Source organism: Aquarana catesbeiana, linkage group LG07 (assembly GCF_042186555.1).
Source record: "Aquarana catesbeiana isolate 2022-GZ linkage group LG07, ASM4218655v1, whole genome shotgun sequence".
NCBI lineage: Eukaryota > Metazoa > Chordata > Amphibia > Anura > Ranidae > Aquarana > Aquarana catesbeiana.
Genome location: NC_133330.1, coordinates 135,965,313 through 135,982,092, shown reverse-complemented (window position 1 = coordinate 135,982,092; position 16,780 = coordinate 135,965,313). Strand labels below are relative to the sequence as shown.

General features: G+C 44.1%; 1 protein-coding gene across 3 annotated transcripts in view; it reads right to left on the bottom strand.

The window, feature by feature from the left end:
• Window positions 1–16,780, bottom strand: part of TCF20 (transcription factor 20) — a 430,416-nt gene that overhangs the window by 119,019 nt on the left and 294,617 nt on the right. The gene's annotated exons all lie outside the window — the stretch shown is intronic.

Genomic DNA, 16,780 nt, shown 5'->3' with positions numbered 1-16,780 from the left:
CTCTAAACTTCTCCACACCTTTATCCCTGACCTGTCTGGTGTGTCCTTGGTCTTCATGATGCTGTTTGTTCCCTAATAAACCTCTGAGGGCATCACAGAACAGTATTTATACTGAGATTAAATTACACACAGGTGGACTGTAATACCTAATTACTAATTGGGTGACTTCTGATGGCAACTGGTTCCACTAGATTTTAGTTAGGGGTATCAGGGTAAAGGGGGTCGAATAAAAATGCACGCCACACCTTTTACATATTTGTTTGTAAACATGTTGAAAACCATTTATCATTTTTCCTTTCACTTCACAATTATGTGCCACTTTGTGTTGGTCTATCACATAAAATCCCAATAAAATACATTTACGTTTTTGAACATGAGAAAATGTGGACAATTTCAAGGGGTATGAATACTTTTTCAAGGCACTGTAGGACCTTGAGACAGTAGATTGGAGTGGCGCAGAAGTGTCCAAGGCGCGTCTATTGCCAATCTCACAATTTCCGGGAACCAGGGTCTTCTGGGCCAGGCTGGTGCCACCAGAATGACTGGAACCATCTCTCTCCAAATCCTGTGCAACAAATGTGGAAGGAGAGGGATTGGGGGTAAAGCGTAAACCAGGGAGTACTGGCTCCATGGACCTACCAGAGTATCTGCTGCGATTGCCAGGGTATCTCTTGTTCGGGACACAAACTGATGTAGATTGTTGCTCAACCTGGATGCCAATAGATCGACATCTGGCCATCCCCAGTGCTGGCAAATTTCCTGGAACACCTTCAGGTGTAGCGACTAAGGAAGGGCTCAGGCGTTTTCGCAACTGCACGTGCCTGAGCCCACCAGGAAGCTTACACTGGGCAGTGCTAATCACAGGCAGTGAAACATTTCCCGATCCGCAGCTGCACAGATTGGGAAACGTCTCACTGCTTGTGATTAGCGCTGTGCAGTGTAAGCTTCCTGGCGGGCGCGGGTACGTGCAGTTGCGAACATGCCTGAGCCCATTCTTAGTAGGGACCATTCCTCTGGGCAGATCTGCTGGCGGCTGAGATAATCTGCCCTCCAGTTCCCTACCCCTGGAATATGGACCGCCGATAGAACCAGCACATGTCCCTCTGCCCAGGCTAATATGTGGTACACCTCTTCCTGAGCTGAACGACTCCTGGTACCGCCCTGGTGGTTTATATAGGCCATTGCAGTGGCATTGCCAGACTGAACCCTGATAGGGCAGTCCTGAAGTTCCACCGTCCAGGACCATAGGGCCAGACATACTGTCCGCAACTCCAGGATGTTGATGGGCAGGCTCTGTTCTGCCCTTGACCATCTCCCCTGAGCTGTGAGCCCCTTTAGGGTCACTCCTCAGCCTGAGACTGGCATCTTTGGTCAGTACTGTCCAAGACACTGGGAGGAAGACTCTTCCCTTTTGCAGGATCTGATCCTGCAACCACCAGCTTAGGCTTAAGTCTGCCCGAGGAGATTAGGACATGGGGTAATCCAGGGCTTGCCCTCTCCTGTTCCAAGCCAACAAGATGTCTTGTTGTATAGGCCTGTTATGGAACTGGGCATAGGGCACTGCCTCGAAGGAGAACACCATCCTTCCTAGAAAACTCGAACAGAGCCAAATGGAGGGTTGTCTGGTGCCCCTTAACTGACGCACCTAATTTTTCAGGGTACAGATCCTTACGAGTGGCAAAAATACCCTTGCCTGGACCACATCTAGGATCAGACCTAAATACTTCAGACTTTGAGCTGGTCTCAAGGCTGACTTTTTAGTATTTATGACCCAGCCCAGGCTTTCTAAATACCGCACTGTGCAGGCTATGCTCTGTTCTAGAGCCTGTAGCGAGTGATCTCTGAGCAGGTTGTCCAGGTATCCGAGCACCAAGGTTCCCTGGGCCCTTAAAAAGGCTCAGTACTGGTGCTAGGACCTTTGTGAACACCCAGGGTGCTGTGGCAAGCCTGAAGGGCATAGCCACAAACTGAAAATGACCCCTGAGGTTTTAAACAAGGGATCGCCTGGTCCTTCTCTTCACAGGAAGTAGAGAGCTCTTCCCTCCGGAAATCTCTTGGATATATTTTTCCAAGTCATCACCAAACAAACATTCCCCAAGGAAGGGGAACCCTGCCAATAACTTTTAAGGAAGTTCGGCTGAACAGTTCTTAAGCCATAGAAGTCTGCGGATTTTTACAGACAGGAGAGCCATACAATAGACTTGCGGTATCGAGTCCTTTAAGGCATTCACAGCAAAACACAATGCTCGAGGTATATCTGCTCTGCTTTCAACAGTATCCTCCTCTTGGTTAGGTCTATAAGGCCGTCTGACCTCATCCTTTAAGGACTGGCAGACTCCAACTGCTAAGACAGCTGGCTAAATAGCTGAACTAACCAAAGAAAAGGAAGCCTTTAATAGTGACCATCCAGTTTCTTGTCAACAGCCCAAGCCCAATGCGTTCTCCACTGGACAAGTTAAGTTCTGGTTTAAGGAAGAGACTGCCCCATCTACGGCTCCATGGGATATAAAAGGGAAAACCTCTTAGGAGGGATGAAAAGACTGTCAGGATATTCCTAATCAGTATACACCGCCTGTTTCAATGGTGGGTGCAAGGGGAAAGCCCGTGAGGCCTTGGGGACCCCAAAGAGGTCCAGGGGGGCTCATAAACCTCTGCGGGAGGTAACCTAAAGACAGAACGAACCATCTCAGTAAGAGTCTGGATCAAAAGCCTCTGCAAATGAGAGGCTGGTACCAACTGGACATCTTCTGACCCAGATTGCTCAGAAGCCGACTCATCTGCCAGGCCCTCCACAGAATCCTTGCCATTTAGCTCTTTCCCATCATCAACCCATTCCTGCTCCAAGTTAGGAGGAGGATCAGGGGAGGGAGATCTGTTTTGCTTCTTGCCACCCTGCGAGATGGAAGCAATCATGCAAGCAATCCTGTCCTCTAACCTGGCTAGAGCTGAGGCCAGATCATCCCTGGTGATAAAGGCTGAAGCAGCAGCGTTGACAGTAGGCACCATACCAGACAGGCGCAGCGGCTCAGACTGCCCAGAAGTCTTTCGGGGGATACAATGCTAGGGTTTTGACTAGGCTCCTCAGGAGCTACTGACGACACAGATGTGCCCTTCCCTATAGTGTTAGTCCTGCTCCTCTTTTTTGAAGACATTGCAATCCACAAAAGGGAGTAGCTGGGTTTATTATTTACACACCCCAGAAGGGAGACCCTTTAATAGGGCTCACCAAGCCCCTATGCAAAAATCCTGCTAAGCACCTTAGCCTGCCAACCAACAGTTGGCTGACACGTGACCCGGGTAAGGAGAAATTAATTGCCAAAGTGAATTATTCAGAGCCTGCTCTTTGTCCCACAGCTGTCCCCTGGAAGCGCCGTATGTCAGCCATTCTCTGTATAAATAAGATGGCTGTGCCCCAGGACGCTCTACGCATATGTGCGCACGCACGTGTTTGGTCCTGCCGAAATCGCACGGCTGTATTCACACATGACAGGAATCTTCACGTGCCAAGATCAAGCTATGGCGCATACTTAGCTCCGAGTGTGCACAATGTCTGTGGCAAAGCTGCGTGCACCAAGGCCACCAAACAGCCCCAAACACTCGTGCACTCTGGCGATCGCACGTGCGCAATGGCACCCCCTGATGCGCGGACCATCCATAAGAAAAAACGGCCAAGACAACAAGGAAAAGGTACTCTTGCAAACACCAGCAGCTAGCCCAAACTCCCCCCTGTTGTCACCGCCCACAGATGTCCAGCCTCTAGCTAGTTTGACAGATTGTTACAATCCCTGGGGCACCTCACATTAAGTAAATAAGGGGGTATCACTTACCTGTCCAGGGGCAAGGCAGCCTTAGAAACGAAGAGCCCAATCTTTACCCATCAGGGTGGGTTCTGTCACTTGGGGACCTTCAAGGACTGTGTACCCCTTTCATGTTTTAGGGTCCACTCCCTTGGACCTGTACAGCATCCTGCAGGAAAGCTCTGCGGTGTTCAGGATTCCACTTAGCAGGGTCCAGCGCCCGAAGGTCATGTTACAGGCAAAACCTTGCAGGATTCTTGGTCTTCTTTGTGAGGTTCGGGTACCATTTATTTAAGAATATAAGCTTTTCTTCAAATGGATCCAATCAGTCAATCCCTTGATTCATTTAAGAACCTTTTTGGCACTCAAGACTTGGAGCTCTAGAGAGCTCAACAAACGTGCCCATCCATCTTGCAGACACTGGTAAAAAACTGAAGCACTTCCCGTATGGAAGGGGTTATATAGGGGCGGAATTCCTGTCAAAGACTTTTTCTATCAGTGTCCATTCACCTAGAGATGGTGTATAACCCAGTAAGTAATGAATAATAGCCTAACTCTGTGTCCCATGATGTATGATAAAGAAAGAGATATATCTTTCTGGTGAACTGGGGCAGGAGACAAGGATGGTAGTAAAATGTCCTGACAAATGGGAAGGCAGAGATTATCCTAGGAAAGAATAGAGGCTTAGGTCTCAACACCAACTTGTTCCTGTGGAGAACTAGGAAACTATCAGCCCATCCTGCATGCCAAGGTTCTAGGTATAATCCTGGTCTCTGAACTATCCTTTTTGGCCCCATGTCCAATCACTGTCTAAATTTTGCCGCCTCAACCTCCGCAACATCTCCAATTTACATCCCTTTCATACCAATGACACCACAAAGCTCCTAGTTCACTCTCTGGTCATCTCTCGCTTCGACTACTGCAACTCTCTGCTCACGGGCTTACCTTTACATAGCTTATTGCCCCTTCAGTCCATCATGAATGCTGCTGCCAGGCTCATCCACCTTACCAACCATTCAGTGTCTGCTACACATCTCTGTCAATCCCTCCACTGGCTTCCGCTCACCCAACAAATTAAGTTAAAAATACTAACATCTTACAAAGCCATCCACAACTGAGCCCCCAGCTAGCTTAGTCTCAAAATACCAACCTAATCGTTCTCTTCGTTCCTCCCAAGACCTCCTGCACTCTAGCTCCCTCGTCACCTCCTCCCATGCTCACCCCCAGGACTTTTACAGAGCCTCTTCCATCCTATGGAACTTCCCACCCAAATCTGTATATCTGTTACTATGCTTTTAAACGATCCCTGAAAACCTTCCATTTCAGAGAAGCCTATTTTGCCCCCACCTAACAACTGTACTTTTATTTTCTCCATCAGCTCATCCCCCACAGCTATTAACTTTTGTATCACTTGACCCTCCCTCCTACATTGTAAGCGCTAACGAGCAGGGCCCTCCGACTCCTCCTGTAATAAATTGTTTTGTAACTGTACTGTCTGCTGTTGTAAAGTGCTGTGCAAAGTGTTGGTGCTATATAAATCCTGTATTATCATAATACACCTTACTAACCAATCTGTGACTGCTGCCCCTCTCTGCCAATCTCTTCACTGGCTTCCCCCACCCCATTGCATAAAATTCAAAATAATAACCACAAAATACAAGGCCATCCACAACATCGCTCCCTTGTTACCTCCTCCTGTGCTTGCCTCCAGGACTTCTCCAGAGCTTCTCCCATCCCAGTATGGCCGGTCACCTCCTATCCTGTCTGCCTTTAGGCAATCCTTGAAAACTAATTTATTTAGGGAAGCCTACCTTTTTACCACCTCCCCCTTCCTTTGATGCTATATAAATCTTGTATAATAATAATAATAATAATAATAATAAATTTCTTTGCCACAGAACACTGCCAGTTGATACAAAAACCTGGCTGAGGCGATGGTCACAGGGAAAGCCACCTTGACAGGGTACAGAGAAGAATGTGTCAAATAGGCTCAAAGGAAGACCTATGAAGTGCAGAGAAGACCAAATTAAAATGCCATGGAGGGAGGCGATTTGAAAGAGGTAGCCACACGGCAGACCCCTTGAACAAATGGCTTCACACAGTGAAAAGATAGTGGAGTCTGAAAGAGAAAAGCCAGAGCAGAAATATGGCCCTTATAGTACTAAGGGCCAAGGGCTGGTCCACATCAAACTGGAGAAAGGAGAGAATCCATTCTACAAAGAAACGTAGGATGAAAGTCCTTGGACTTGCACCAGCTAAAGTGTTATTTCCATGTTCGATGGTAAATGTTGTAGGAAGTGAAAGTGGTTGGAAAGCCTAAACATTTATTATCTTAATGCATTACTGCATTAAGGTAAAAAATGTTTAGGTGTCAGCATACCACCTCATCCCCCCCTCTTATTTACCTGAGCCCTCATTCGATCCAGCGCCGTGCATATCTGTAGCTCTTCTCTCCCCTCACTTCCAGATCTCACTGGCTTTGCTGGGGCACCGGGAGCAGTATATAGGGGATTGTGGTGACTAGTTCCAATAGGTAATAACTGGCTTGCTGGGGCTCCCAGTGCTGTCAATCAAAGACAGTGGCTAAGGGAGTGGGGGGCTGTCTGTGACAATGGATGCAGCAGCGGGGCTCGGGTACGAGTGCTCCTATGGGAAGCGGCTTCTGGACATAGGGGCAAAAAATAAATAAATAAAAAAAATTACCTTTACAAATCACTTGACGTTCAGGTAGCAGGTGGCACTGCATAGCAAGAACACAAGGAGAGGAGGCGCCTCTAAGTGCAGTATTAAAACCAGATTTATTAAAAAAAACTCTGTGCAAAACACTCACATTTTGTAGAATAACATTAGGCATGTAATGTGGCTAAAAGTCCAGGAGGAGAGGGGTCCGTCAGATCCGTCACAACTAGCGCTGGGTCCTGCTGTGCGTGCGGCTGTGCCTGAACACCGCTGAAGCCGGCCGCGGTGATGGAGTTCCAGAGCGAGGCCTGGGACGCTGATGGAAGGCAGGCGCGGAGCTGTGACGTCACTGGAATGCGACGCGTTTCGTGAGCGTGCGGGCTACGATGGCACGGTAGCCGCGCTCCTTCATCAAAGCTACAGATGAAACGAGGAAGTGGTTTAAGAAGAGAATGGGGGCGGGGACTGGAGAGAGAAGGGGAGGAAGGAAGAGCGGATTGACAAGAACACAGGGAGGGAGGGGGGGGAGAGGAGGACGGAGAATAATGGCTATGTGCCTGGTTTATCCAAAGAAATGACAAGGTGTGTGTTAATATATAGAGAAGTATATGTGTAAATAAAATAAAGATGGATATTAGTAAGGATGAATTTAATTAGAGATAAAAATGAAATTAAATAAATAGTAAGTATGAAAAATGGAAAAATGGTGAAAAAAAATATAAATAAAAAAATAAAAAATATAAATGAAAAATAATACTAATACTACAAAAATAAAAATGAAAGAGAGAGCAAAAAAGAAGAAAAATAGACGTGATACGTCAGAGTAATTATAGGAGAATGATGATGATAATAATGGATGCTAATAGGGATAAATAAGATTAAATGAGGGTATTATTGTATCATGAGATGATAATTTAGGAAGAAGATATACGATATATATAAAAAAGAGAGAAGAATAATTTCTCGAGGTCATAAAAAACTGCTGATTAGCCCTAGATCACATATGTGTGATAAATTAAATGGGATAATGAGCATTACTGTAATAATTAAAAATTAGAAATTGAGATTATTAATACATCTATATACATATACACATATGTGCATATATGTGCACAGGTATGTATTCAGTCAGATGCATGCGCACGCATAAGCGGACCCACTACCGAGTGGCTCCCATGCATGCGCCGCTCATAACAATAACAACATTAAGAGAGAGGGGCCTATCCTTTTAAAAACAGAGGGAGCCCATGTATATAAAGATATACATGGGTTTTTTTTTATGTTTCATTTTATAAAAAACACAATCAAAACACAAGAACAGAAGCAAAAACAAAAACAAAAAACAAGGACAAGGAACCCATCTGACCTTTAGAGTCAGTGTGTGGTTATCATTAAAACAGCTTTCTCATTTGATTGTTGATGGTAAACAAGAGAATAAATAAAATAAGTATATTGAGGTATATATATTGTTGTGTTTACAAAATAGTTGCAATCTCAATACTTTCATTGATTCCTCCCGGCGCGAGTACATCTAGGGTATAGATCCAAAAAGTCTCACGTGCACAGAGCTTTTTGAATCTTTCAGCCGCCGGGAGAAACCTCGGGATCTGTTCAATGACCCACACTTTCAGTCCCTCAGTAGAACCTTGGTGGGCCAAGGAAAAAGCTCTTGATCAAATCATCCATAGAGAGGATTTGGTAACAAAATCTGCCGATAAGGGAGGGGGTATTGTATTACAGAATAAAGCAGATTATCTTAAGGAATCATACAGGTTACTTTCAGATAACAGGACATACGTCAAACTTTCTAAGGACCCCACTACCGAATATGCCATGGAAGCTGACCAACTGATTTCTACTGCCCTGCAAAAAGGTATTATCTCCAAAACTGAGAAGTCTTTTTTGCATAAGACTTTCCACCAGGTACCCTATTTTTACCACCTACCTAAGATTCATAAAAGCTTAGAGGATCCCCCAGGCAGACCTATCGTGGCAGCCATGGAGAGTGTCACCACGGGCTTTAGTCTATATATTGACCAATTTCTACAACCCATAGTTGCCCAGTTACAATCGTACATTCGGGATGGTACTCACCTTATGGAAATGTTGTCCCTATATAAGTGGGAGCCTACTTACATCTGGCTCTCACTAGACGTATGCTCACTGTATACCTCCATTCCACATGACTTTGGACTGATGGCACTGGAGCATTTCCTATCCGCAGATCCCCGGATCAACATGCGCCAAGCGGAGTTTGTTGTGCAAGCAGCAAGGTTTTGCTTGACGCATAACTACTTCTCCTTTAATGGAGAGCATTACCAACAGATACAGGGCACAGCAATGGGGGCAAACTTTGCACCATCTTACGCTAACCTAGTGATGGGTCTATGGGAAAATAATTTTATTTATAAAAACAATCCCTTTGCGGCCAACATCATATTCTTCGGTAGATATATCGATGATCTAATCATCATCTGGGACGGGGATATTGACCTAATCAACTCCTTTGTTCAACATTGTAATACCAACCCTCATGGGTTGTTCTTTACGTCAGTTACTGACCCGGCTACCATTGCTTTTCTCGACCTAGAATTAGGACATGATGGTTCCATCATTACTTCTAAAAACTATACTAAGCCTACAGCAGGTAATTCCTATTTACACTTCAACAGTTGTCATCTTCCCAAATGGGTTACAAATATTCCAAAAGGACAGTTCTGCCGGCTTCGTCAGAACTGCACCAAGGATTCAGATTATATCGAACTAAGTGAAACCCTCAAGAAAAAGTTCCATGACAAAAAATACCCCAAACCCCTGGTGGAAGATGCCTTTAGTTATTACCTGCAAGGTAAACCATCAAAACCCAAAACCAATCCATCGACTTATGATGGGTCTAGCAATTTTATAACCACTTTTCATAATAAGTACAAAGGTATGGAGAAGATTCTGGAAAAACATTGGGGGATACTACATCAAGACCCCCATCTAAAAACATCACTCCCAACTCGTCCCAAGGTCATCTATCGCAGGGCTCCCAATCTTAAAAATAAGATTGCACCCAGCAAGTTCAAATCCATCCCAACAGTATTGTCTGCACCTACGTTGATCCCCCTAGTAGGCATATACCAGTGCCGAAAGGCCTTATGCAAAACTTGCAACTTCATTCAGCATGGACAGAAGTCCTTTACCACTAAGGGTAAGACCTTTGTGCTAAAGGAATTCTACAATTGTTCATCCGATTTCGTCGTCTATGGCCTCATGTGTCCGTGTGGCCTAATGTATGTGGGCCGTACAATTAGACCCCTGAGACAAAGATTTGGGGAACACAGAAGGCTCATAGAAGGTGGAACAGATCCTCACAGTGTTCCAAGACATTTTTCCTTGGCCCACCAAGGTTCTACTGAGGGACTGAAAGTGTGGGTCATTGAACAGATCCCGAGGTTTCTCCCGGCGGCTGAAAGATTCAAAAAGCTCTGTGCACGTGAGACTTTTTGGATCTATACCCTAGATGTACTCGCGCCAGGAGGAATCAATGAAAGTATTGAGATTGCAACTATTTTGTAAACACAACAATATATATACCTCAATATACTTATTTTATTTATTCTCTTGTTTACCATCAACAATCAAATGAGAAAGCTGTTTTAATGATAACCACACACTGACTCTAAAGGTCAGATGGGTTCCTTGTCCTTGTTTTTTGTTTTTGTTTTTGCTTCTGTTCTTGTGTTTTGATTGTGTTTTTTATAAAATGAAACATAAAAAAACCCATGTATATCTTTATATACATGGGCTCCCTCTGTTTTTAAAAGGATAGGCCCCTCTCTCAATGTTGTTATTGTTATGAGCGGCGCATGCATGGGAGCCACTCGGTAGTGGGTCCGCTTATGCGTGCGCATGCATCTGACTGAATACATACCTGTGCACATATATGTATATGTATATAGATGTATTAATAATCTCAATTTCTAATTTTTAATTATTACAGTAATGCTCATTATCCCATTTAATTTATAACATATGTGATCTAGGGCTAATCAGCAGTTTTTTATGACCTCGAGAAATTATTCTTCTCTCTTTTTTATATATATCGTATATCTTCTTCCTAAATTATCATCTCATGATACAATAATACCCTCATTTAATCTTATTTATCCCTATTAGCATCCATTATTATCATCATCATTCTCCTATAATTACTCTGACGTATCACGTCTATTTTTCTTCTTTTTTGCTCTCTCTTTCATTTTTATTTTTGTAGTATTAGTATTATTTTTCATTTATATTTTTTATTTTTTTATTTATATTTTTTTTTCACCATTTTTCCATTTTTCATACTTACTATTTATTTAATTTCATTTTTATCTCTAATTAAATTCATCCTTACTAATATCCATCTTTATTTTATTTTATTTACACATATACTTCTCTATATATTAACACACACCTTGTCATTTCTTTGGATAAACCAGGCACATAGCCATTATTCTCCGTCCTCCTCTCCCCCCCCTCCCTCCCTGTGTTCTTGTCAATCCGCTCTTCCTTCCTCCCCTTCTCTCTCCAGTCCCCGCCCCCATTCTCTTCTTAAACCACTTCCTCGTTTCATCTGTAGCTTTGATGAAGGAGCGCGGCTACCGTGCCATCGTAGCCCGCACGCTCACGAAACGCGTCGCATTCCAGTGACGTCACAGCTCCGCGCCTGCCTTCCATCAGCGTCCCAGGCCTCGCTCTGGAACTCCATCACCGCGGCCGGCTTCAGCGGTGTTCAGGCACAGCCGCACGCACAGCAGGACCCAGCGCTAGTTGTGACGGATCTGACGGACCCCTCTCCTCCTGGACTTTTAGCCACATTACATGCCTAATGTTATTCTACAAAATGTGAGTGTTTTGCACAGAGTTTTTTTTAATAAATCTGGTTTTAATACTGCACTTAGAGGCGCCTCCTCTCCTTGTGTTCTTTCTGCAGATTGTTGGGGCTTAGGTTCAGCTCTTCCAGGAAGGCAGCCATTTGTGTGGACTTTGAAAACTTTTCAGAACGTTGTATTGAGTCCCCTTCTTTTTCCCACACAGACTTTTTACGGATTTTATCAATCATCACCTCCTGTTATTCACATAATGGGTACATAGGAATGCCTAGCAATTTTGCGCCTTTACTTGCCGGCACTGCATAGCAGAAGTGGCTCGCCGTGTGCGGGACCGATGTCCCTCTGACAAAAGCCAGTAATCGGCTTTTTTTTTTTCTCCGAACGCGGTCAGCGTGAGGGGAAAAAAAGGCGATTAAGATCTTCTGTTTACATCACGTGATAAGCTGTCACTGGCTGACAGCTGATCACGTGGTAAGGGTCATTGACTCACTGATCACAGAGCATGCTGTGCTCCCAGCAAGGGGCGCGCAGGCAGCTCATGCACGGGAGGACGTACATGGATGCCCTCCCGGAAATTTAGGATCACACTGTAGCGGTCTTTCGGCTATAGCGTGGGCAGAAAGTTGTTAAGCATTGCAGGGATGATATAATTAACGATGGTGATGCCTTTGTTCCTCAACACCAAGGCTTCAACAGCTATGGCAACCACATGAGTGAAGATGGCCTGATCTCCCAGTGAACTACTGGAGAAAAGGATTTTACAGGGTGTACAACAGGAAATCCTATTTTATCATTTACTGGGGTGCAGGCAAGACACAGGATAAGTGCCACAAAAACGCTAAAGAATAACCATGTGACTGAATCCCCACTGTTTACAGATCTGATAAAGTACTTTCTGGTGATGGGACCACTCTTCTGAATTGAGATGCTGACGACTCACAGACCACCTGGCACTAACTCCTGGGATCTGGTCTGACCAGCAGGCTGGCACCCATCTGCTCACCCTTCTGCTCAATGAAAAATGTGTTTAACCTTTTTAGTTCTGGCCAAACTTGTTATGTTGCTATAATGATTTAAGTGCAAATCCTCACATTGTTGGACTGAATGTGTGGCCCTCCAGCGGCTGCGGCTGATGCAGAAAGTATAGATAAGTTGCTCGGACCTCTAGCAGACTGATAGCTTGGTTTCTTTTGGAATCGAAAGACCCTGCACAGACAGGATGCTGTGAATGCCTCACCAGCTAGAGAGACTCACATTCATGGTGCAGAGCTCTCAGCAGCAGAGGGTTAGAAAAAATCTGCCCCAAGATACCATCAGCGACTGAAGCCACTACAGCAGCGACATCTTGATCTGTAGCAGGTGGTGAATCTTAAGGTTTGTGAGAGGAGATTTGTTCTACTGCAAGGTCCTAGATTGAAACTGAACAATGGGATTGCCTGAATAATGAATCCTAGCACCTGAAATGCATCTGAACAGAGAGACCATGCTCTGCAGCCAAATACTATAGACCAGAAGGAGCAGAGCCTTCTGTTTTTTCTTGAGAAGGAAAACCATTGCTGACCTGATCTTTAATATCAGGCCAAAGTTTTTTAGATTTTGTGTTGATGCTGAAGAGGATTTTTGGAAATTCACCTGCAAAAGAAGCTTTCAAAGTACTATAGGGTCAACTGCAGGCTGGCCTGGAAGTCTTAAGCCAATGCAATCCTGATATTTAGGTTGAACAGAGGCAATTGCTGAAAAGTCCATGGATGTCAGCTGCACCAAGAACAGGCCACAATCTGTGTACGTCGGAGGAGTATGGCCAACTTTCACTGCTGGATGGAGGTGTGCACAAAGGTGTTCAGTTCCTTGGGATTTAAACAGGGTGGATGGTACACCCTTGCTTGGGTACAGTAAACAGGTTTGAGTAATGCCCATGTAACTTTCCTGAAGGGGCACAGGCACCATTCCTGCATCACAAGCCCCTGAACTGTTTGGATCAGAGCCCATCTCTATGTGGTGAGAGGAGATTTTGTTTTTGGAGGAAACTACCTCCTGTACGCGAGTGTCGTAAATGTTCTGAAGCCAAAACCTGCAAAGATTAAAAGACATTCCCACGTTCTGAAGTTTGCAGGTGATAGCAGACCCTCATGAGGTGGGTGGTTTGTCAGATGTCTGTATGTATGGCTTAGGACTTGGGCAGAATGACCTAAAGGTTAACTCCTGCCATCAAAGGAGTGCTAAGCTGCATAAAAGCAAAGTGCATGTTTCGACAGCAAAAACGTTGACTAGCAGGTCTCAGGAAGGTATTATTACTGTGGGTGCTGTTCTTGATGACCTCTTACAGAAAAGCCTCAAAGAGAGGTTGCCCCAGAAAGGGGAGTTTGACTACAGATTTAAAATCTTTGTCCACAGACCAGCATTTGAGCCAACAAATCCTCCTAAGGACTATGGTAGCTCATTGTTCAACAGGCCACATTCATGCAGGAATTAGTTAATTTTGATTCCCTGCACAATAAAATCTGTGAGATCAAACAGATATTGCAGGAAATGTTCAGAAACAAACCTCCGATGCAGGTCTCTAAAGGCTGGCCATAGATTGTTTGAATCATGTACAGTGGGGAAAATAATTATTTGATCCCCAGCAGATTTTTTAGTTTGCCCACTTACAAAGAAATGAAGGGTCTATATTTTTTTATCATAGGTGTATTTTAAATGATAGAGACAGAACAGCCTAAAAAACAGAAAAAAAACATGATACAAATGTAATAAATTGAGTATAATAAGTATTTGATCCCCAATCAAAACATGATTTAGTATTTGGTGGAGACACCCTGGTTGGCAAGCACAGAGGTAAGATGTTTCTTGTAGTTGGTTACCAGGTTTGCACACATCTCAGGAGGGATTTTGGTCCACTCTTCTTTACAAATCTTCTCTAAATCCTTAACCACTTTAAGACTGGGCCTCTTTTTTTTAGATGTGGTGTTTACAAGTTAAAAACATTTTTTTTTGCTAGAAAATTACTTAGAACCCCCAAACATTATACATTTTTTTTCTAACATCCTAGAGAATAAAATGGGGGTCCTTGCAATACTTTGTCACACCGTATTTGTGCAGCTGTCTTACAAGCGCACTTTTTCTTGAAAAAATTCATTTTTTTTAACTAAAAAATAAGACAACAGTAAAGTTAGCCCAGTTTTTTTTATACTGCGAAAGATAATGTTACGCCGAGTAAATTGATACCCAACATGTCATGCTTCAAAATTGCGCCCACTCATGGAACGGCGACAAACTTTTACCCTTAAAAATCTCCATAGGCGACATTTAAAAAATTCTACCGGTTGCATGTTTTGCGTTTCAGAGGAGTTCTGGGGCTAGAATTATTGCTGTCACTCTACCGATCATGGCGATACCTCACATGTGTAGTTTGAACACTGTTTTCATATTCATATTTCAATTTTTTTTTTCTATATTATTTTACCTTTTACACTGTTTAAAAAAAAAAAAAAAGTACTGTGACTGCGCAGTACCCCTGGGGGGGGGGGGGGGGGGGGGGGGTGAGGACATTTGGTGAGTGCATTTACAATAGGAGCACGAATAAGAATCACCACCAGCTGTTGCAGTTTTCAAAGTGCACAATCTATTTGCCTTTAGCAAATCAACGCCTTAGTTCCTTGTTTCTGGAGGGGACTTCCTGACAGTTTACACCCCTGTTCCCGCAGAGTGATGACTGTTTTCTGTTCTATTGCAGCCTATAGGATACCGTCCAGACTTGGCACCATCTCATCACTGGGGATCTAGTATCCCAAAGCCTTTCAGACGCACTGCCATATGGTATGCGTCCAACTGATCTGGTAAGAGTACCCATCCTCCCATTTGAATGTTTTCTCCTAATGTGTGGTGTATTTTCTACTTCGGTTGAAGATTGAAGAGAAAACCCCCCTTCCATTGGACACTTTAGGTGTGGATTTTTAGTCTTTTTATTGTTATCACTCCATAGCATTTTGGGGGTACACTTTGTTGTTAGATATTATTTATGTATTGTTCACTACCTTTTGTATCCATTCTACCTCTGTGATTGAGGTATTCTGGATGCTTATACACACACACATTTATAAATTTTTATTGATACACGTTGATATCATTTAGCGCTACACTTAATTTTTGCATTTCTCCTCGGGCTTGTACAGGTGCCCAATTGAAGTAGGGGACCTTGCGAGCGCTGCAGGATTTCAACCCACGGCGGCATATTGTGTTACCAGTGGTTTGTTTGGTGACTATGGTCCCCTAACTGCCTTGAGATCATTCACAAGCTCCTCCCTTGTAGTTCTGAGCTGATTCCTCACTTTTCTCATGATCATTCTTACCCCATGAGGCAAAATCTTGCATGAAGCTCCAGACCGAGGGCGATCAATGGGTATTTTGTATTTCCTCCAATTGCGAATAATCGCTCCAACAGTTGTCTCCTTCTCACCAACCTTCTTGCTGATGGTCTTGTAGCCCATTTCAGCCTTGTGCAGGTCTACAATGTTCTCCCGGATGTCCTTTGACGGCTCTTTGGTCTTGCCCATGATGACAAGGTTTGAATGGAAGAAAGATTCTGTGGACAGGTGTCTTTTATACACCACAAGTTGTCGTTAGGAGCACCTCCTTAAAATTGACAGGACTAATCTGTGTACTTCATGAGCACATACTGTAGCCTGTCTGTGAGAGCCAGAATTATTGTTGGTTGGTAGGGGATCAAATACTTATTTTACTCACTGAACTGCAGCTCAATTTATAACATTTGTATCATGTGTTTTTTTCTGGATTTTTGGTTTATATTCTGTCTCTATCATTTAAAATACACCTATGATAACAATTATAGACCCTTTATTTCATTGTAAGTGGGAAAACTTAAAATCTGCAGGGTATCAAGTAATTATTTTCCCCACTGTATGGGCTGGCTGAATGTACCAACAGGGCCGCCATCAAGGGGGGACAGCCCATACACAAGTAGGGGGCCCGACACTCGCACCTTTACCTAGCTGCCTCCATTTACTTCACTCCCTCCAGCTCCTGAAACAAACAACAATATCTTCCAGCTCCAACCTGGGCGGTAGCAGAAGCACCAGTCCAGCACTCACACAATCGCAGCTAAACTGTAAGAGGGGGAGGAGCCGAGTGAGACCAGAGGGAGGGGCCAGCAGGCACAGGAGCAGGAATGGCATGGGGAAACCTTAGCATAAGGTACGAGTGCTTTATTCACTCCACTTTTTATACAGCACATATACAGTCTGCAAAAGATGGAAAACTTCGTGCAGGCCTGTGCTGGATTGGGCTGTTTCTTTGCTATATGGGGATATCTCTTTGCCAAATATATGGGGATATCTCCTTGCTGAATATATGGGGATATCTCTTTGCTGACTATATGGTTTATCTCTTTGCTGAATATACAGGGATGTCTCTTTGCTAGACTGT